Source organism: Peromyscus leucopus, chromosome 14 (assembly GCF_004664715.2).
Source record: "Peromyscus leucopus breed LL Stock chromosome 14, UCI_PerLeu_2.1, whole genome shotgun sequence".
Taxonomy (NCBI): Eukaryota; Metazoa; Chordata; class Mammalia; order Rodentia; family Cricetidae; genus Peromyscus; species Peromyscus leucopus.
In genome coordinates this window covers 36,997,196-37,018,141 of record NC_051075.1, presented here as the reverse complement: position 1 = coordinate 37,018,141, position 20,946 = coordinate 36,997,196, and the positions used below count along the sequence as shown (strand labels likewise).

General features: G+C 48.3%; 1 long non-coding RNA gene across 1 annotated transcript; it reads right to left on the bottom strand.

The window, feature by feature from the left end:
* Window positions 1–3,860: 3,860 nt before the first annotated feature.
* On the bottom strand, window positions 3,861–8,502 carry LOC119088979. Its single transcript, XR_005092741.1, has 2 exons — window positions 8,145–8,502; window positions 3,861–4,111 (listed from the first exon to the last, which is right to left on the bottom strand). It is a non-coding gene; the product is annotated as an uncharacterized LOC119088979 (long non-coding RNA).
* Between the last annotated feature and the right edge of the window lie 12,444 nt (window positions 8,503–20,946).

Sequence of the window (20,946 nt, the reverse complement as noted above, 5' to 3'; positions counted from 1 at the left end):
CTGAGCTCCCTTCAGCAAGGGTCTCTGGCCAGCATCTTCTAATCTTTCTGCTTAGGGCTGCTCGCTGAGCATCCGTCCTCTTTAACTGGACCTCTTTAGCCTTCATTAGACTCTCCACTTCTAAGCCGGATGTAGTAGCAGCCACTGATAAATCCCGGCGCAAGGGAGCCTGAGGCAGGGGGAGCACACGTTTGGGGCTAGCCTGGGCGACACGGTAAGCCTGAGAATTAACTCACAGCACACGTCAGCTTGTCCAACCTGCCCCAGCCAGCATCCACACAGAGTCCCTATCTCTGTTCGCATCCTTCCCGAGAACTGTGCTTTTCCAGGGGCAGGGCGTTCTTCTGACTGTGGTATTAACCTTCTCAAGTCCCCTGGGTCGGGCCTAGGGCAACAGGCCAGCCTGCGGTCAGCATCAGCAGCTGAGGAGAGGCTCATCTCCAAACGTCGAGGATGTCAAAATACGATTTTTGTTGGGGACAATGGGATCTGGGGGGATGGGTTCCTTTGTTCTTATGTCAAGGTCTCCTGGCCCCTCACAATACTTTTGGGGGTGCCACAGACAGCCTGGCCATCATGATGAATGGTCCAAACAAGGCATTCAAACAACGATGAAGGGAATTATTGTCTCACGAGAGTCAAAACATCTGCGCCTCCCACCTCACCTGGGCAAAAGCCAAATAATCAGAAGAAGAAAACAATGTCTGCCAGCAAAGCCTGTTACCTTGAGTCCTCCTGCAGAGAACACCTTCTCGAAGTATGCCCCTTTCATTGGCTTGAATTTTCCCACCTCAATTCTCATTACAACCTGAAAGCTCTTGTAACTCATAATTTCACATTGTCCTCTCAGACAGACGCATCGCCGAGCAGATGTGAACAGTGACCCCAATTGTCGTGTTTCTTTCCAGAAAACCTTCAGAGGAATCGCCAACCTGTGTGCTCGCACGTTGGTTAAACCAAACCTTTGAGATTTCAATACTGTCGGTTCATCCAATGGGGCTTGACAGTGGGTTTTTAAACCGTGTTAACTGATCTAGTTACCTGCTTTCTTAGAGGTGCCTATATGTTTTGAAAATCGAAACATTGTCATACTGTGCTGGGGTGGGGGAGAGCTGGCTTTTTCTTAGTTTTAATAACCAGAGGATCCATAATGACAGGGTTGAGGCTCTCACGGTACGAAGGGCAAGTGAAGCAGCAGCAGAGGAAGGCGTCAGCCTGGGCTTTCTAACTCCCGCCAACAGATGATCACATCCCAGTCCCAAACTCTTTGTCTGGATTAAACAGAGCTCCATTCCCTCGGGGAAGCAGGCAGCGTAAACTAGGGGTGCGTTTTGCTGATAAGATGCTTGGTATTCAGACATCGCCGCTGTTAGCCTAACAGGAGCCTTGCAGGAAAGGAACGTTGGGATCAATCCCCGCAGGAACAGAATGCAAGGGCACCAGGGAACTGGATGCCTATCAGAGGATGAGTCCTTGTGGAGCCTGAGAGGATTTGCTGAGAAGCAGACACCCAAACAGACAGGACTCACCTCAGAAAAATCATCGGAAGGAGAACTTATCTAGAAATGGTTCCCTCTTTTGCCTTGTTAGGACAAGAGACCAGCCAGGCTCCTGGCAGCCTGCAGCCTGGGCTTCTCTCTGTGGCTGCAGCCACCCCAGTGGGCAGGGGACAAGTGACCCTGGAGAGACCTCTGAGGTTGGGGAGCCTGTCAACACATCTCCGATGAGACTGCGCACTGACCCCCGAGACCCTGCTCTTGCCTTAAGAACCTCTGCCCCTTCCTACAGTTTGCCACAGCTGGATTTTCCTCTGTCCATTATGCTGTAGCATTTTGCTCCGACACCTGAGCCACAAAACTAGAGTGATCCTATGTGTCATTTTTACACATAGTGTGGTCTCCTGTAGCCTTAGCTGTGTGACTGTGCACAAGTCACTTAACTTCTCTGTTATAGCGATCACGATATTCACCTTCTGGGAGGGGGGGAGGAACATCCCATCAGATCTTATTTGGAAACTCCTAGAGTGTCCAGCTGGTTGGTGGCCAGAGCTCCATAAAGGCTGGCTATGGGGACGAATGAAGGATTTCTCCAACTGCGCTGTCTCCTAGACTTACGCCTCAGGGAAACACATTCGCCTCTGCAAACACCGGACAAAGATAAGGAAGGAGTTCTGGAATCCCTTTATTCTGTTCAAAGTTCTTAAGCCATCGGGAGATTGGGTGGTCTGTGTACAGAGTCTTTTAATCACACAACCTCTGCGCTGTCTTGGTGAAGTTTAAACGGAACCGGGAAGAATCCCGTCTGACTATCAGCACTCGGGCTTCAGAAACTCCGTGGACAAAGCCTGAGTAACTCTATCTCGGTTCCAGTTCCTTTCCAGTGACCGACTGTTGCCAGGTGAAGCTTCGCGGGGCTTTTGTTTGTTTTCTTGGTTACAGCGGAGAGAAACACAAGAGCCTCCAGATTGTCTCACTCGGAGATGATCGATGGGTGCCAAATTCACTCTGCAGAGGCCTCGCTTTGGCTTCTCTCGGCTGCTCAGAATGTAATTTTCAGGCACACCACAGACGGTCCATTAGCTCTTGGCAAGGAAAATTAAGTTTTCCAAGTCGCTCTCTCTAACAGGCCTTCCCCTCATCCCCATTACACACACACACACACACACACACACACACACACACACACACACACACACACACACACACACACACAATCTTGCTGAAAACAAAGCTCTCTCCCCATTATTGCAGAAGAGGCTCACACCTCCCATCCACTGCCCTCCTCTAGTCCCGCCCACTACTCCCATGATGCCCTGGACTCGGATTTGAATGAACCCAGTGGCACAGCCCTGATTCAAAACTTTCCCTCCCTTTCAGGAGAGGAGCGTTTGTATTTCAAAGTCATGTAGCAAAGGCTTTGGAAAGTCATTTGCAAACTTCTGTGGCTCTGGGAAAGGCATGCTCAGGCCCACCCCCGCCTGCCCCTTTCATGCTGGCACAGGATAGCTTCCCGAGCTCTCCTCCGGGCCTCTGAAAATGAAACAAAGAAGTTTTGGTGGGGGAAGTGAACCGCACCATGTAGGCTGAGTCAGATTCCCCCTGGGAGCCTCACATCCCTCCACCTCCCCCCAGAACCAGCAGATCCCTTGAGGATGCCCTTGGCGCGCTGGGTGTGGCCTGTGCCCTAACATGAAGCCCCTTCATGTGGGGAGGCAACGCAGTAATCAAGGGTGTTGAGACACTGAAGGATCGATATTTACCAGCAACCAGGTTTTTTTTTTTTTTGAACGTGGTTACCATGGAAACGTTGTCAGCCTCAAGTGACTGTCATGAGGTGAAAAAATACTCCTAAAATAAATGATACCAGAAAAGGCATATTTATAAATCTCTTTCCAACCACCTATCTGTTCGCAGGGTAGGGCGTGCTTTTTAAGGTATAGATGTTCCAAAAAAAATGGGAGGGCCTTTTAGGACAGAGATTTTCTTCATTACAAAGACTGAGCCAAGTGGGATATAGTAGGTATGGACCTGTAATCCCAGCTCAGGTGCCTGAGGCAGAGGACAGGGTGTCGAGACCTGCCTGGGCTACATGGGAGATAGGGAGACCTCGTTTCAAAAACACCAAAAATAGATGATTTTACAGACCACCACATGATTGGCTTCTTCCCACCCCCTTCAAAGGACTGGACCTATGGGCTTGTCCATGCTAGGTAAGCATTCTACTGCTGTGAGCCATAAAGATAGACTTTACTCGATGTCCCTGAAATTGTGTGCCACACTCACATGGAGTCAAGTAACTTATTCAAAACCAGTAAAAGGGTATTTGTTTGGGACAAAAGAACAAATTTTATGTCTGAGTTGTACAAATTGCTTCTAGACAAAGCAATAAGCCATACTTTTATTTTATTTTATTATTTTGCACCACGGGAAAAGGATTTCGGTCGCACAGAACTTGCTGGGCTCCATGGATGCTCCGGTCTCCTTTACCTCCCTGCAAACAGAACTGCAGTTTTCCTGCGGCACCCTCTGCCCAGATGCACTCAATTTCATGGCCTCTCTTTTGGCTAGAGGTAGACATGTGAGATAGTCCTGGCCAAAAATATGCCGGGTCCCTGAAAAGGAGAATATTGGAGACAATTCTGCACACTCCCACACTTCTGTGAAACTTGTGACCAGAGATACTGGCCACCTGTCATGTGACCATCTTTCCAAGGATGTGTGGGTGACACACAGCCTTGGAAGATAGATTTGCCATGTCTCTAAAGCAAGAGGAGGTCTTGCTTGGAACCTCGGAAGACAGATAGCATTTTTCTCCAGAGCCAAGGACAGGCCTGTCTGTGGCCCCTTGAGTAAGATGTGGGGTCTGTTAGCTCGGAGTTCATCTCCTCTGAAGTAGCCACTGCGTAGGCAAGCACTCCTGCAGGCCCACCTACAGTCCCGGTGGTTGTCAGGCCTTGAGGGACTGCCGCAGACATGCTGGTGTGTGTGTGTGTGTGTTGTATATGTCTATGGTGTGTGTGTGAGAGAGAGATGAATGTGTGGTATATATGTGTATGTGTGTGTGTGATGTGTATGATGAATGTGTGGTATATATATGGTGTGTGGTATATGTGTGTGTACGTGTATGTGTTATGTGTATATGTTGTATATATACACACACACACACACCAACGTGTGTGTGTTGTTTGTGTGTGTGTGTGTGTGTGTGTTGCACATGTGTGAGCATCAGGTGCCTTCTCTATCATCCTCTGTCTCATTCCTTTGAGGCAGAATTTTGTCATTCAACTCGGAGCTCCTATTTCTTTTCCTGGCTGGTAACCAGTGAGTTCCCGTGATCCTCCTGCCTCAGCCTCCCTTATGCTGGGGTCAGGGCTGTACATGCACCCAGCTTTTCTGGTCCCAATGCTTATGCAGCAAGCTCTTGTAACCCCTGAGCCATCACTCCAGCACCCCCCACCCCCCTCCCCCCCCCCCCCCATACACAGAGAAATCAAATTCAGAGGGTATAAAGTAGAGCGATCTTCCCAAGGGCTTAGGGATTGAAAAAAAAATGAGTTATTGCTTATTGGTACTGTTCCTGTGTAGATAAAGAAAAAGTTCTAGAAATCAGGATGGTTGTACAACACCAAAAATGTGTTTAATGCTAATAAAGTGCACACTTAAGAAGGATTACAGTTGCCGGGTGGTGGTGTACAACTTTACTCCCAGTTTTTGGGAGGCAAAGGCAAGCAGAGCTCTGTGTGGCTTCGAAGCCATCTTGCTCTACATAACAAATTCTAGGCCGGCCTAGAAACCGTGTCTGAAAACAACAAAGGATGGTTCAAATGATAATATATATTATGCTACATACATTTATCACACAAAAAACCCGGGGCTGGGGAGATAGCTCATCAAGTGTGTGCATAAGGGCCTGAGTTTAGTTCCCCAAACCACATTTAAATTAAAACAACAACAAAGGGCAGGGTGATACGTTAGTAATCCCAGTCTGCAAGGCAGACAGATGCAGGAGGATCCCTGAGGCTGGTGGACCACCCACCCATCCTAAGCCTCTGCCAGAGAGAAGCCCTGTCTCAGAGAACAAGGTCGTTGGCTTCTGAGGAACAACATCCAAGATTGGCCTCTGGCATCCACATGCATGCTCATACATGTGCACCACACACACATCCACCACCCCCACCCCCACACACATACATACATGTGGGAAGTCAGTAAAACCCGAAGAGGTAGGTTTTGTCTATATGGGGTGCAGGGAAGAAGCAGATTTTTTTTTTTTTTTCGAGACAGAGTCTCTGTCTTGTTTTGGAGCCTGTACTGGATCTCTCCCTGTAGACCAGGCTGGCCTCGAACTCATAGAGATACGCCTGGCTCTGCCTCCCGAGTGCTGGGATTAAAGGCGTGCGCCACCACCGCCCGGCAAGAAGCAGATTTTTAAGTCTTTATTTGTGAGTTTATTCTAGGGTACCCTTGCTTTGCTGCACACCTGCCTGCTGGTGGAGCAGAGCAGCCAACACAGACGGAGGATGCTCTTGGGTGAGGGCCTGAGCGAACCTCAGTGGTGTCTACCTCTTCTGGGACTTTTCTTTTCTGTCTGATTTCGATTCTTCAGCTCTTGGACATAACATTGGAACATCCTCCAGCCCCCTAAGTGTGTGTTAAGCCAGAATTTGTGGGTGGAAATATTACTGTAGGATTCCTTCCATGCCTCTCCTCTGTTTATTTTCCTCCCTGTGTATTTTATAACATAGTGTAGAGATTTCTGATTCAGCAGTTAAAGTCGTCTGTGTGTTAGTTATCACTTCCTCGTGACCCACTTTAGACCCAATTACTCATTCTGGCCTTTGGAGCTCAAGTTTCAAAAGAACTTATTTTCTGCAACTGAATTTATGTGTCTGAGGGAGGAAGGGGATGGAAAGACGGTGACCGAGTGCCTGCTCTGTCTCTTTCTCCCGCAAAAGCTCTCACCCTCTACCCTCTCCGGTCACCCCACAACCGTCGCTCCACATGTCCCTCCATCCTTATCCTCATTTTCCTCCCAGGAAACCACTCCATAGGTCACCAGGTGCTCAGCTGGGAGCACAGTGAGACAGGTCCCCCCTGCTCCTGGGAGACTCACCCCAGTGAGCTTTCTCTCCTACTCTAGGGGACAGTAAGAGTCCGGAACGGGGATCCCAGCCCAGCGGGCCAGCACTTGTAGAAGCTCCCCCAGAGAATTCCCAGCTGGAGTCTTGGGCCACATTTTTGAGCAGCACTGTGCCTGGAGGAAGGGGAGTGGGAGACTTCTGCGCTCCGCTGCAGATGCCCCAGAGTGCTGAAGGAACCAGAGGAAGGAGAGGCCGGGGTGGTCTGAGAGATGAGGGGATCGGACCCTGGGCAGATGAGGAGGTACGGCTCATTCTGTCACATGTGGGCCACTCCTCACGGAATGTAAGAGCGAGACTTTGGGCCCTGCTCTTCCCACCAACAGCCTTGGAACACAGGGGATGCTAGACTCTTCGGGGGTCCAGGGGAGTGGCGCAGATCTACCCTTCCCTTGCTCCACCATCTCAGGTGATGGTATCATCTGCTGTCAGGGCGGGGTCAACACGTGGAAACCCCTCAATACACAATCACCAGACAATACACGATGGCTAATGTTATTTTTATTCTTCTAGAGTTTTTATGGATTCCTCGGAATGAGATTACTGGGACAAGGAACCTTGTAGGGATACTGAATGTTGCCTGTAGAAATCGAGTGACACAGGGCAGTGGTGGCGCACGCCTTTAATCCCAGCACTCAGAAGGCAGAGGCTGGTGGAGCTCTGAATTTGAAGTCAGCCTGGTCTACAGAGGGAGTTCCAGGATGGCCAGGGCTACGCAGAGAAACCCTGTCTCAGGGGGAAAAAAAAAAAAGGAGGAGGAAAGAGAGAGAAAGAAAGAAACAGAGTGATATGATTTTCATCTGAGTTGCTTTAAAGTGGCTTAATTTGACCATGGTCTATAAGGAGAGCTGTGTACATACGATCCTGGGAGAACGTGTCTAAGCATGGCTGCATGGGAGGGACATGGGTGAATGAACTAATAAACGGCAGCCACTGTCTTCCTCCTGTCTTCCTCGTCTTCTACTCCAACTTCCTCTGCCTTACTGTTATCTTCCTTCCCCCACCTTACACACACACACACACACACACACACACACACACACACACACACACACGCCTGGAAATTCCTTTAAAATGACATCTCTTCTCTGGAGACCCGACTACAATGCAGTTTCCGGAAAATGTTGTGCCTGGGCCTCCCACCCACCCCTCCCCTCCTCCAGCTTATTCATCTACTAACACCTGGCCCAGAGTCAAGAGAGTTAGCAGGGCTGGAGTCGGGGTGACCATCACAGAACCACATGCCCAGAGTCAGAGGGGTGGCTGAAAGGGGTCCTGATACCTAGAAACCACATCAGGAGCGGTCAGACACCCGGGACAAGAGAAGCAAACCCCAAGGCGGTGGCCAGGTCACCAACTGAGCCTTGTGTCCCAGCCAGCTCACTTGGAAGGCGGCTGCAGAGGGATGGGCCGAGAACTGTGTGGGTTCTGCCTCAGTTGCGTGAATGCCGGTGGCCGGCAGAAAGAAACAGAGAATGCAGATTGCCCCTCTGCTGCGTCTGCTTACCTTGGCATGTGTCTTGCACCAGAAGGTTGCCGTTTGTGCTGGTGAGTTCCAAGCTGGTGAGTGAACCACCCTGGAAGCGACTCTAAGATCTCAGTTTGGAGTGAATCATTGAAATGTTTGCTACATGAAAACTTTCTTTCCTTGATGATCGTATTACACACACGGCTGCATCACTCTTGACAGCCGGGCTGTTTTTAAGCAAGCCGAGACCCTCTAGCATTCCCACCATCCATTCTCCTGCTGTAACTGAAATCTACTGTTTGCGGGAAATGCTTTGAGAAATTCCCTGATTCTGAAATGCTGTTTTGTTGCTCTGGCTTTCCCTAAATTTCCTCAATTCCAATTTATGGCAGACACTTCCCACCCACCCTCACCCCACCTCTCCCCTCCCACCCACCCGCATTCCACCTCACTCTCCTGTGGGTCTCTGTCCAGTTTAGAATGTAAACATCACATTGGAATCCATGGAAACCAATGAAGCCTGGGGAGAGGGCACAGCTCAAGTACGGGCTGTGCAAGCCTGAGGACCTGACTTCACACCCCAGGGTCCATGTCCAACCAGGGGTGATGATACTTGTCTGTAATCCCAGTGCTGGCAGGTGGATCCCAGGGGCTCCCTGGCCAGCCAGTCTAGCAGAAGTGGTGAGATCCAGGCTCAGTAAGAGGCTCTGACTCAAAACAGAAGGTTGATAAACTGTTAAAGACATTCTGATGTCAACCTCTAGCTCCCACACACCCGATTGGTTGAACACACTCCCCTCCCCCCCACCCACACATACACAAACACCATTCAAAAAAACAAACAAAAATCAACTTTTCTTCTTCCGGTTCAAAGAGATAAAGCCAAAGGGAGAATGCCCAGGTTCTCTCCAAGGATGAACACAGGCTGACAAAGTCTTGTGTTTATTTTAACTACAAAGAAATGGAAATGAGGAACAAGCGTAAGAACCAGGCTGCCTCTAGTCCCCCTCAAGCCACAGACAACCAACAGCGCTCGGAACAGCTTGTGCATGTGACTGTGGCTGCCAACAAACCCACCCAAAGGAAATCGTGTCATTTATTAATAATGTCGTACTCCTCCTTCAAAGGAAGAGGCCGGGGAGAGAGGAACGCCAGTGTGGTGCCAGCTACTTGAAGATGTGAAGTTTCCAAAGAACTCAGTGTTGGGACATTCGACTTCTCAGGCCCTAGAACAGGGCCGCCAGAATAAATATGAAAAAGGCAATGAGCTCAGAATTGCCTGGTACCAACCAGAAGGTGAGCACTGTGTGTCCTCACCGTGAGGACACAGAAGCCATGGTCCCCACCCGACTCTCCTCACCTTTCCCTGAAAGACTCTTCAGGGAAAAGTGGCCTTGGAGGCCATGGCCCATATGTCAGAGGAGGCTCTGCCCCCTCATCAAGTCTGACCTTGAAGGGAAGGGTCCAGGGGGTTACCGGGCCTCTTGGGTTCGGAGAAAGAACTTCAGTTGTCTCTGTGAGAGTTGGGGAAGCCTCCTCTCTGCACGGTCAGTGTTTCTGAAGAGAAAGGAAAGCCAACCCTACAGGCAGGCTAACTTGGACAGACTGAATGGGGGGCGGGGAGGCAAGGAGGGCCAATCTCCATTGCCTTCCACAAGGGGAGGCAGGAGAGTGTTTCTGGTGGGGAGGGTGTGTGTGTTTTCTCTTAGTGAGTTCAGGGCCTCAGTGCCATGGTTCTCTCTCCTGCTTTCCTCTCAGCTCTCCCTTGGTGCTTCTCACCTGCTTCCGCTTCCATTTACACCAATGCTACAGCCTTCAACACTTCTTTCCTGGAGTCCCGACTCCTGCATCCTTCCACAGCTGTGTCCTCCCAGACATCTCACAGGCGCCTCAAAACCGAAGCTGCCTCCTGACTGAACTCTGCTCTCCACCTAAATACACCCTCCACCTGGATGGTCTTATCTGTCAGTGGGGTAGGAACCTCCCACCCATCCCATCACCTAGAAGCCTTGTCCGCCCTCCACAGCTTTTGAATTACTAATCCCCTCATCTCGACCCGCAAGACACCGACCATTGTATCTGTCCTCCAGTCTCTCTGGCTGGGTAAATTTTAGGACAGTACAGGAAATGCCATGAGATCATCCCACTCAGCCCCTCCGGAGTGTTCTTAGCCTCTTGGGTATATTCTCAGTCTCGTCAGGAGTGTTACAAACACTTCAGTAGAATCCGAAAACCCTTCAGGCTCGTTCTCATCTCCCTCAGGAGTTTTCTCAACCAATCTGGAGTGTTCTCAGCCCCCGAGGTGTGTTCTCAGGCCCTCCAGAGTATCCTCAGCCCCCCCCCAGGTGTGTTCTCAGACCCTCTAGAGCATCCTTAACCCTTTATGGGTGTTCTCAGCCCTGCTAATAGCTTGTCAGCCCCCTCAGGCATGTCTTCTGCCCCTCAGGGGTGTTCTCAGCCCTTCCGGTATTTTCAGCTCCCTAGGCTGTCCGTCCTGCACCTTCCACCTCTAGAAGGTGACAGCTGGCTATTTCTCGGGTGGGGGAGGGGTGCACTGTTTAGTGGCTTTATAGGTGAGAGTTGGGAGAGTCAGAAGGTGGGTGTCTGGAGTTGACGCCATGTTCTCTACACCCTTGCTCATCCTTTCTGGAAGTGTTAGGGGATCCTCTGATCTCTCAGTTTAGCCAGGACTCAGTGATTTGCCTAGGCAGACCCAGCCTTAGCTCTGACTCTGGCTCCATCTAGCACCTGACTCAGTTCCACTCATCTCTGTGGATCCAGAGGAAACTCTGACTCTCAACTCAAGCATCGCCATGACAGATGTGAACCTTTGTGCTTAATCCATACCACATGGAAGAGGAAGGGGATCAGAGGAGCCAAACCTACCCCTCCACCGAACCACACTACACTTTCTGCTCTGAGTTACTAAAGACGAATCAGGGGTCTGAAAGGAATTCTCCTTTCAGATTTCAGATATGAAGCAGAAATCCTAGCTCTGATGTTTATATCGACCACCCTGAGATACGGACTGATTATCTTTCATCCTGCATGGGTGATCTAAGATGTTGTAGAATATTATTTTTTAAGGTGTGTGACTTTTGTTTATGTTGCATTTGTTTAACTCTGTGAAGCTGTGTTACTGTGCCTGTGTAAACACCTGATGGTTTCATAAAGAGCCGAACAGTCAATAGTGAGGCACGAGAAAGGATAGGCAGGGCTGGCAGACACAGAGGATAAATAGAAGAAGTCTGGAAGAAAAGAAAGTAGCCAGAGAAGGAGGAAGACATCAGGGGTCAGCCACCCAGCTACACAGCAAGCCACGGAGTAAGAGTAAGATTTACAGAAGTAAGAGAACAGGAAAAGCCCAGAGGCCAAAGGTAGATGGGATAATAAAAGTTAAGGAAAGCTAGCAAGAAACTAGCTAAGAAAGAAGCTAAGGCCTGGCATTCATAATTAAGAATAAGCCTCCGTGTGTGACGCATTTGGGAGCTGGGTGGCAGCCCTCCTCCCCCCAAAAGAGCAAAAGCAACAACACTAGAGAAATATTAAAGCACCTCTCTCCATTTGGATGTATCAGCCTTCCCACCCAGAGCCTGATGATACTTCCTGTCTTAACTAAGCCGGCCTTGGGTGTGCTTTGAGCAACAGAATGAGGTTGAAAGTGGAACTAACAAGAAATGATGTTCTGGTACCTCTGGGGCCACACATTTAGTACCTGGCAGCCATGCAAGGGAAAGAAATCCAACCACGCAGAGATCACCACGTGGTGCAGAAGCCCAAGCTTTCCACACAGAAGCTCCACGAAGGAAGAGAGGGAGGCCCCGGCCGTTGCCTAGAGGCACCAGATAGTCAAGTAAAGAAGCTTTTTGTTTTGTTTTGTCTTGTTTTTTTTTGTTTTGAGTGTTCAAACTGCAGCTGACACTCAAAACCACCCAGCTGCGTTCAGCTCAGACTGTAGAATTATGGGAAATGATAAGCCGTAGGTAAGCCCCTTGGTTTCGAGGGTGGCTGATTCTGTAGCGATGGCTGAATGAAGGGCCTCTGCAGCTGCCTTCCACAGGACCGCCTGCCTTCTGCTTTATGCCCGACGACGCAGACGGCCTGTGGCCCTGGCTTGTGGGTGCCACCTCACTCCACTCTGTCTTTTTTCTTTTTGCTCCAATGGCATCCCACGGCACTCTCGATGATGTTGCGAACGTTCCTTCACGCAGCTGTCTCCCAAACTCCAAACTGGGATGTGCTCTCCCAAGCAGACACGACATCGGGGTCTCCCGCGGCAGGAAAGGGTGAGCAAGCCCCTTCACGGCCAGCCCAGCTTCTCCGAATCAGTTAGGGGGCACGTTCAGTCATCTACCAGCACCCCAGCCTCGCTGGATTAATCAGACGCTAGCTTCTCTCTCGTTTCCTGCCCCGCTGTCTGTCGAGTGTATCTTTCTTTCTTTGTGGTTAGCTGAAGACGACAACATGGCCTCCTTGTCGCTAGCCTCCCACCCACATCCCAGACCGGAAGAAACAACAAGCGCCGCCGGCATCCACACCTAGAAAGCATCACCTTCCCAGACATCCTCAGAAGAGTTCCCTTCCTCTCACCAACCAGAGCTATGTCGCGAGGATACCCACAGCTAAGGACAGTCCCGAGCAAACTCCTAAGAAAGTCTCTACTTCGACCCAGAAGCATTCGCGACCTGGAACTGACTGCCTGTGGGGACCGAGGAGAAAACAGATGAGTAGTGACCAGTCTCCTCCTCCTCCTCCTCCACCCATAAAATGGGGTTAGACTGTACCTTGATGAGTTGTTGAATTTCAGAGAGACTGTGGGCAAACGTCCTTAGTACCCAAGGCATAGCGGCACCCAAGGAAAGCAGTGATATTCTTACATTTTCCAAAGTGGCCTTTCTCCAGGAGTTTTCCTGAAGGAGCAGAACATGTGTTGTAGAGACACGGTTCTGACTCTGAGCAGTTCTTTTACAGTGAATTGACTTCTTGGTTAATAAACCTCTTCTTGATAGTCCATTCAACTGTTAATAAATCCAGCTGGATTGTCATGCTGAATCTTCACTTACGCGTGACACTTGGGAAACAAGGCTTGGAAAGACACAGAGGGCGAGCTGGCCGGGTTCCGTTGCCTTGTGGCTACAGTGCTGCATATTTCTTCTCTGATTCATGGAAAAATACGTAGCACATAGAAGTTGGCTACGGATTTAAAATATCTCAGACCAGAGAGTTTAAGAATCAAGTCTCAAGGTCTTAGTCGCTGAGGGCTAAAAGCTTACTTAGAAGGTGACTAGTGGAAAGACTTAGGGAGCCTGCTTTGTGTCTGCAGATCTTCCTAGCCCAGCTTTTCTTTAAAGCAAATGAATAAAGACTCTCGTAAGATTTTTTTTCTTGCTAGAGACAAGCACAAAAGGACTTTAAAAAGTGGATATATTATCTCAAATTACTAAAATGTTCAGGAGTAGAGTTTCACTTCCAGCTGGATCCAACTGCCCAAATGAAACATTGAAGGATATATATCTCTATCCCTAGACATCTCCCTCTGTGGACAGGTCTCCTAAAGCTTCAGAATGAGAGCCCATCAGTTTGGGATCCCAGCAGAAAGAAGAGGCCCTGTCCCCTAAGAGTTTAAGAAAAACAAAAACAAAAATCCCCCCAAACTAGTCTAATCTGAAACACAAGCCCACGCCGGAATCAATTACCAATCCTTGGGCTAAGGAAACAGCTTCTTACTGACCAGACTGGGTCACTGCCTACCTAATAGTCCAGATGAAACCAATCTCACTGAAGTCACTTAGACTGAGCGTCGGTGAGAGCTGGCCCACTGAAGGACAGTCGGGATGTTCCTGTCAGCAGGAGAGCCAGCCAAGACCAGCCCTAAAGAGGTGCCAGGACATGGTTAGTTCTAGATGTAACCGGTTACAAATACCCCAGTAATAGAAGGGATGGGGAGACGGTTCAGTTGGTAAAGCATTTGCTACAAGCAGAAGGACCTGCGTTCCGATCCCCAGCACCCAGGTGAAAGCGGGTCACTTCAATGTCACCCCAGCACTGAAGGAGCAGACACAGGCAGCTCCTTGGAGACCGAAAGCCAGCCAGTCTAGCCAAATCAGTGTGCTCCAAGTTCAGGGAGAGACCGTTTAAAAACTAAGACAGGAGGAGAAAAGACCATGGGCCCAAATTATCACGGCCAAATGAATTAAAGCAAGCAAATAAAGCAAGCCTTTTTTATTCGTCTACACAGGCTGCTTCCCACTAAGGATGGGTTCAAGAGGTCAGCATTGGATGTGAGGAAGACAAGGCTTTTACAGCTCAGGGGTAGGAGGTTTCCAAATGGTGGGTTTGGCGGGCAAAATAGGCAGGGTTACAGGAGCAGAACATAAGCATACTAAGTTAGTCCTAACGACCTCTTGAAACAAAGACAGGGTTGCAGGTGGGCATAACAAGGTAGTTATAACAACAAATAGTCATAACAAGGTAGTCATAGGTGGTCATGTAACCTTTTGAAACAAAGGTAGGGTTGCAAAATGGTTATAAACAACTTTTTGAAACAGAAACACGATTGCCATTCCTGGAACAGACAATGTAGCAGAACCATTTTTAGTTAAGGATGCAGATGGGGCAGAGAAACAGAGGTAACAGAGGTTTAATCACAAACAGAGATAAGCTTATGGTGTCTTTACTAAGATGGCTTTGAAGCCTAAAATGGAGGCAGGCTGGTTCTTCAAGTGACTGAGGAAGAACGTGACATTGACTTCTCTTTCCCACATGAATGTGCACCCATGTACCCACCCACCCACCCACCCCACACAAATAACATAGACATACTCATGATGCCCTCTTTATAATCTGTCAGTATTCAACTCATGTTCCAGGCTCATTCCAAATGCTGGCACAGATAAATCTCCCTAATGGGATCAATTCTTCATCAGCACTTTATTTCCTCTCGTGGTGTATATCACATCTTCCTATGCATTACGGTGAGTCACACAACCATCTATTGATTTTTAGACACTCTCATTCGGAAAGGACTTAACATAGAGTTGAGCCCACCTCCCATTCAACACCAGCAGCTTGAGGATGAAGGCTGCAGAGAGAAACTGGATTTGAGAAAGCAGGCTGACTTTTTTTTCTTAAGTCATAGTGAACTCTCTCTTTAGAGTGTGAAACCTGAACTGGAGTTGGTCACCGACTCAAACCCTAAGCTGGAGGAAACTTACAGATTTCATATTCTGGAAGGGACAGGAGTGTGGGGTAGGAGATGCCCATACCCCTTCGACAAACAAAACTGAAAATCTGGGGACACCTTTTCCACCTTCCCCAGAGTTGGAACCTTATTAATAAATTCAGAGCCTTCTTGCGCTGTTCATGCATCTTACAAGCTGTCTGTCTCCTCTTACACCCCGCTGGCTCCATTCCAGGGACACTCCCCTTGGGGGGAGGAGAGGGAGTCAACGTTCCAGGTTCCTCCTCTTTCAGCCTTGCTCGCGAGCACCTGCGGACTGCCACGGAACGTTTCCTGTTCAACTCAACAGGTTCTAATTATGTGAACTAATATTTGCTCACGATTAAACCATGTTCATCCTCGTAAAAGGCAAACTTTCAAAGACTGGGGTTAAGTAAACCCCAGAAAAATCTCAATATTTATGCCAACACACGCCTGCTTCCCACCACTTGTAGCTTCTCATTGCCCCATCATTATGGGCATTTGCCTTTTGGACATTCACCTCCACTCTTCTCATTATGAAAGACAAACATCCTTTCTTTCGGTCCCCAACGCGCCTGGTGGAGCAGGCCTAGGCTTTCCCTCAGGTGCTATATCTTGCTGTGTGGAACTGGCCACTGTTGGCTCCTTAGTAAAGACTAGCTGAGAGAGTCCTCCCTGAGCTGAGGGGTGCTTCCCCTTCTGTGGCTTCTGAGTCATGTTCCTGAACCAGAAGTTGAGAGCTGACTGAGAAAAAAACTGAGGTGGGTTGCTTCTCAATTCTCGTCAAGCATATCACACAGTTTGTCTCACGGCCAAGTTTCTCCCTCATGATTCTGACATGTTTGTCCCCAAACACGTTCATTTCCCGAAATGAAAAGAGCCTGAGAGAGAAAAAATATCAGAACTCAAGTACTGTAAAGATGGAAACTGTAACAGGAGACATTATTTAATATGATAGAGAACCAGAGATTCTTAACCCTGTGTTGTTGGTGTTTGCTAGAGTCCTACATCCTCATTTAGAGTTTGACTATAATTCAACCTCCCAACACATACACACACACACACACACACACACACACACACACACACACGCACGCACGCACGCACGCACGCACGCACCAGGCTGCTCACATTGTGGATCATCTTGGGAAAGGTAGCAAAAAAAAAAGAAAGAAAGAAAGAAAGAAAGAAAATGAGCTTCAGTGGATCAACTAACCGGAAGTGAGCCTTTTATCCACAATGCAAGGCTGAAGGAGGAACGTGTGGTCACTCTTTTAACACCACAGAGCCCCCATACAGATTACCCGAAATTTAAACCACGCTAGACATTCTTAGTGCAGACAATGTTCAAAGATACGCCCTTCCTCTTCTCTGAACTGGTTCCGTGATGACAGCAGAATAAAAGCTTGGGCGTTCGATAGACAGCACACAGATATAAATAACTGTCTCTGCTGACCTCACCCTTGACTTCCTCAAAACTCCAAGACTTCACTTCCCCCCAAAATGTGTGGAAAAATACACCTGTTCCTCTGAAAAGTGGCATGCTTGCTTCCACCCGGGTGAGTTTCCTTCTTGATTCTGCTGAAGCAGAGTCCTGAAGAAAAGCCACAACGACCAGCCCCAACGGAGCAGTCGGGCTTGGCTGCAAGATTCCGCATCACCACCCTGCAAAGGCGCAGAAGCACAAATCCAGATGTGCCGTTCTTAAAATCAAAGGAAATCTGCCTCACACTATGATCTTTAATCACAGCCTCCCTGAGGATGTAAACAACCTAGCCATAAGACATACCCTCGCAGAAAAGTCTGTGATGCATATACACCACACACACACACACACACACACACACACACACAATGTGGGTGCTGTGAGGAGCAAAAGCAGAGAATCCCATTGCTTCCGGAACAAGCACCAGCAAATCCCTAAAATGGGAAACTACAAAGGCAAGGAGCAGAACTTGCCGGTTCAGGCCACTTGGATGACACTGCTGGAGCTCGGCCAACAGAGCAATCCCCAAGAAAAGCAGCCCAGCCAGCCAGCAGCACCGTCATCAGCTCCACAGCCTCAAGACAGCTCTGTGTCCAGAGAAGGGGGTGTTTCCACTCCTCCTCACTCCTCACACAGACTCCATCCCCACAACCCGATAACTAAGGTAACAAGACATCAGTCTTCGCCACCAGCCTGGAGGGACGAGGAGGGGCAACCGTGAGCACCCAGAGAGTCTGCACACACAACCAGCACAGGCCTGCCGTGCGCGCGTGACCCATTTCAGATTAAGGGGGAAATGGAGCAGCTTCAAACACACTCTTTCCTCCTCTGACCCCTCAGCCAGCCAAGAACATGGTTTCCTCTGGTCAGCTTTGCCCGAGGAAGTCATCACAGGAAGCCGGGGGTTTGTAAACTCAAGCTGGTTTTCTCTCCCGAGGAGGGGAGCAGAGGACATACATGATCTGAGACTTCTGCTCTGATGAAGGGGAACTGGAGGCTTGGGAAGGTGTGGGCTTCCCATCCCCTGTGGACTCAGGCTCCTTGGAGGTTCCAGGGCGGTGCCTTTCCTCTAGTGGACCCGCAGATGCGTGAGACCACTTCTGAGTTCTGTAAGAGCAGGGTGGGCAGTGGCTGAGCGCTCTCCAAGGCAGCTGGTGCAGGCACCACCATTTAACATGTGTGCCTCACTGAGGCCATAGCCAGTGTCACTTAAGGGAGACTTCTGAAGTGGGGAAAATGAGCTCAAAAATTTTTTTGCAGTTTTTTATCTCTTTGATGTTAGCCTCTATTTTGAGATGGTAAAAATAGATACCAAAAGGTCTAAGCAATAAATGATTTAATTTTATTCATCCCCTGAGTGCTAGATAATTAATTAGTCTCTACTTCTCACCCTCGAAAATAAAATCTAGACTGATTAGAAAACCTCATGTGAGAACTAAAATAAAATGACTCTGAGGGAAACAAAAGAGAATTACTATAATTTGAGACAGAGAAGAGCATTCAAGCAAAACTATAAAATGCAGAAAACATGAAGAAAGACAATGACAGACTTTACTCCATGAAAGTGTTAAACTTGGTGAAATAAAAAGTGCTATCAACAAAGACTAGGAGAAAATATGTACAGGACTGGCACAGAGTTCAAGTGCGGAACAAAGGGAACACGTGCTAACCAACAGGAAGGGACAAGCCACTCGGCGGCAAATGAACAGCCGTCACGGGGAAATCACAGAAAAACGGATCCAGTTGGTGAGTGCTCCCTCCTCACCCTGGGGTTTCATTCCTTACATACATACAAAAACAGAAGCGTGTGTACATGTGTACCGGAAGACATCCATGCTCTAAAAGCTGGAAGCTGCCCAAGTGTCCATCAGTAAATACATGTGGTGCACTCACATTAGGGGATATAATAAGCAGTGTAAATAAATATCTCCTAGCTGTACACAAGTATACGAGTAGCTCAAATGCAATGCTGAATAAAGGATATGATTCCAGTTATACAAAGGGAGAAACGGACGTGGCTATCTTTAGGAGTTAAGTGTCAGGACACTGGTCATTTGAGGCACGGCAGAATATCTTATAATGTTCTGTTCCTTAATCTGCTTGTGAGGAAGAATTCACCTTGTGTAAGTTGAGCCGTACACTGTATTTTAGAGACTTTTTGTGTATTTTTATAATTCAAGAAAAATGTGACCAAAAAAATCCAAATGGTCAATACTAATATGCCAGGATGAAGAGCCCAACTGGTACATCAGGGCAATGACATTTCATGACATTGGTGGTTCCTGCGCACGATACTGGCAATATATATTAAAGGTGAGAGCACCAACTCAGTGCTTAATAGCAGTGGCTGCTCTTCTGGAGGACCTGGGTCTGTTTCCCAGCTCCCTCATGGTGACTCACAGTCATTCATAACTCCATTTCCGGGAGATGCCCTCTCCTGGCCTTCACAGGCACCAGGCACACACATGGTACACATACATACAGGCAGGCAAACACTCATACACATAAAATAAAAATAAATAAATCTTTTTAAAAATGATGGCATTCAGGGTTGATGATAATAATAATAATTATATAAAATATAACAGATTTTTCAGGAAGAAATGTGGTATTTCTGATCAAGAACTTAAATGGGCATGCCCTATGAGCCGAAAAGTCTACTCCTAAGAATGCAGCCCTCAGAAACACTCACCCTTAGGCACACAAACTTTCAACAAGAGTGTTCATTGCAGTACTTACTGTTTGTAATGATGGGAAATGGAAGACCACATGTGCCCTTCACTAGAGCAGGGAGTAATAAAGTTATGCTATGGCCATACAACCTGGAAGGAATGTGTCTATTGGAGGAAATAAGGGAAAACCCTATCTCGTAATGCAGAAAGAACTCCAGGGAACATTTGGTTTAAAGTAAATAAATAAATGAAAACCCATCCTGCCAGGCGGTGGTAGTGCACTCCTTTAATCCCAGCACTCCAGAAGCAGAGGCAAGCTAAGCAGATCTCTGAGTTGAGTCCAGTATGGTCTACAAAGCAAGTTCCAGGACAGCCAGGGCTAAACAGAGAAACCCTGTCTTGGGGGAAAAAAATCCATCCAAGAACAGAACATATTCTATGATCTTGTTTATACATAAATTATTTGAATGTAAACATTGAAAATAATAAAAGAAATTAATACAAGAAAATTAAGAATTAAATTTTCTGTGGCTGATTTATCAAAGACCTTACGATTCTTTTCTCTAAGACTTTCCTCCCGTTGAGTTGTAAACATACAAGCTGCCACGTGCTTGCCTAGCATGAAACCCTAGGTTTGATCTCTGGCACCACATAAATGGCACACAGTGGGTTGACAAGATGGCTCATCAGTTAAATGAGTTTTCCTCCAAGCCTTCCAGCCAGGGTTCACTTCCCAGATCCTGCATGGCGGAAGAGGAGAGCAACTCCTACAAGTTGTCCTCTGACTTCCACAAGAGCGCTGTAGCAGGCACCCACCCCTGCACATACACACACACATAAATGTAATAAAATAAGGTGTGGTGGTGCGTGTCTGCAGTCCCAGCACTCTGAGACGTGGAAGCAGGAGGATCAAGAGTTCAAGGTCATCCTTGATCACACATCCAGTCAACCTGAGCTACATGAGATTTTGGTTCACACTTTTAAACTTACTAAGTAAAAAGACCTCACAAACCAGACCACAAAGTATATTTAACTTCTCTCTCGGTATGCACGATACAGGAATTCTCTGCAAGTGTCTGGAACCAATCCAGCAAGCCTGACTGACCAGTGGAAGGTAGTTTGTCCTGCAGCTTCCTTGAGGAGCTCTGTGTCCCCTCAGAAATGCCAACTCCCACGAGGAGGCCAGTGAATAAGCTCCTGGGTGTGTTTCTGAAACACTTTTCAATAATTAACTAATCTGCCCAAGGGTGGGGCATGCCTACACTCCCACAGGTTTAACACTCCCTCCAGCTGCCCACCTCTGGAATGTGAAGACGTCCTCAACATAAGGCTACCTACCCTCCCGCAGGGCCAAACTCCCTGGAGCGAGAAGATTCTGCCCAAGAGGACAGAATCCCCTCTGGGGATATTGCACAGGAAGTTAGACCAGTTTCTGCCCTGATTCTACTTCCTCCTGTATCCTGCTCATCTTCCTCTGGCAGG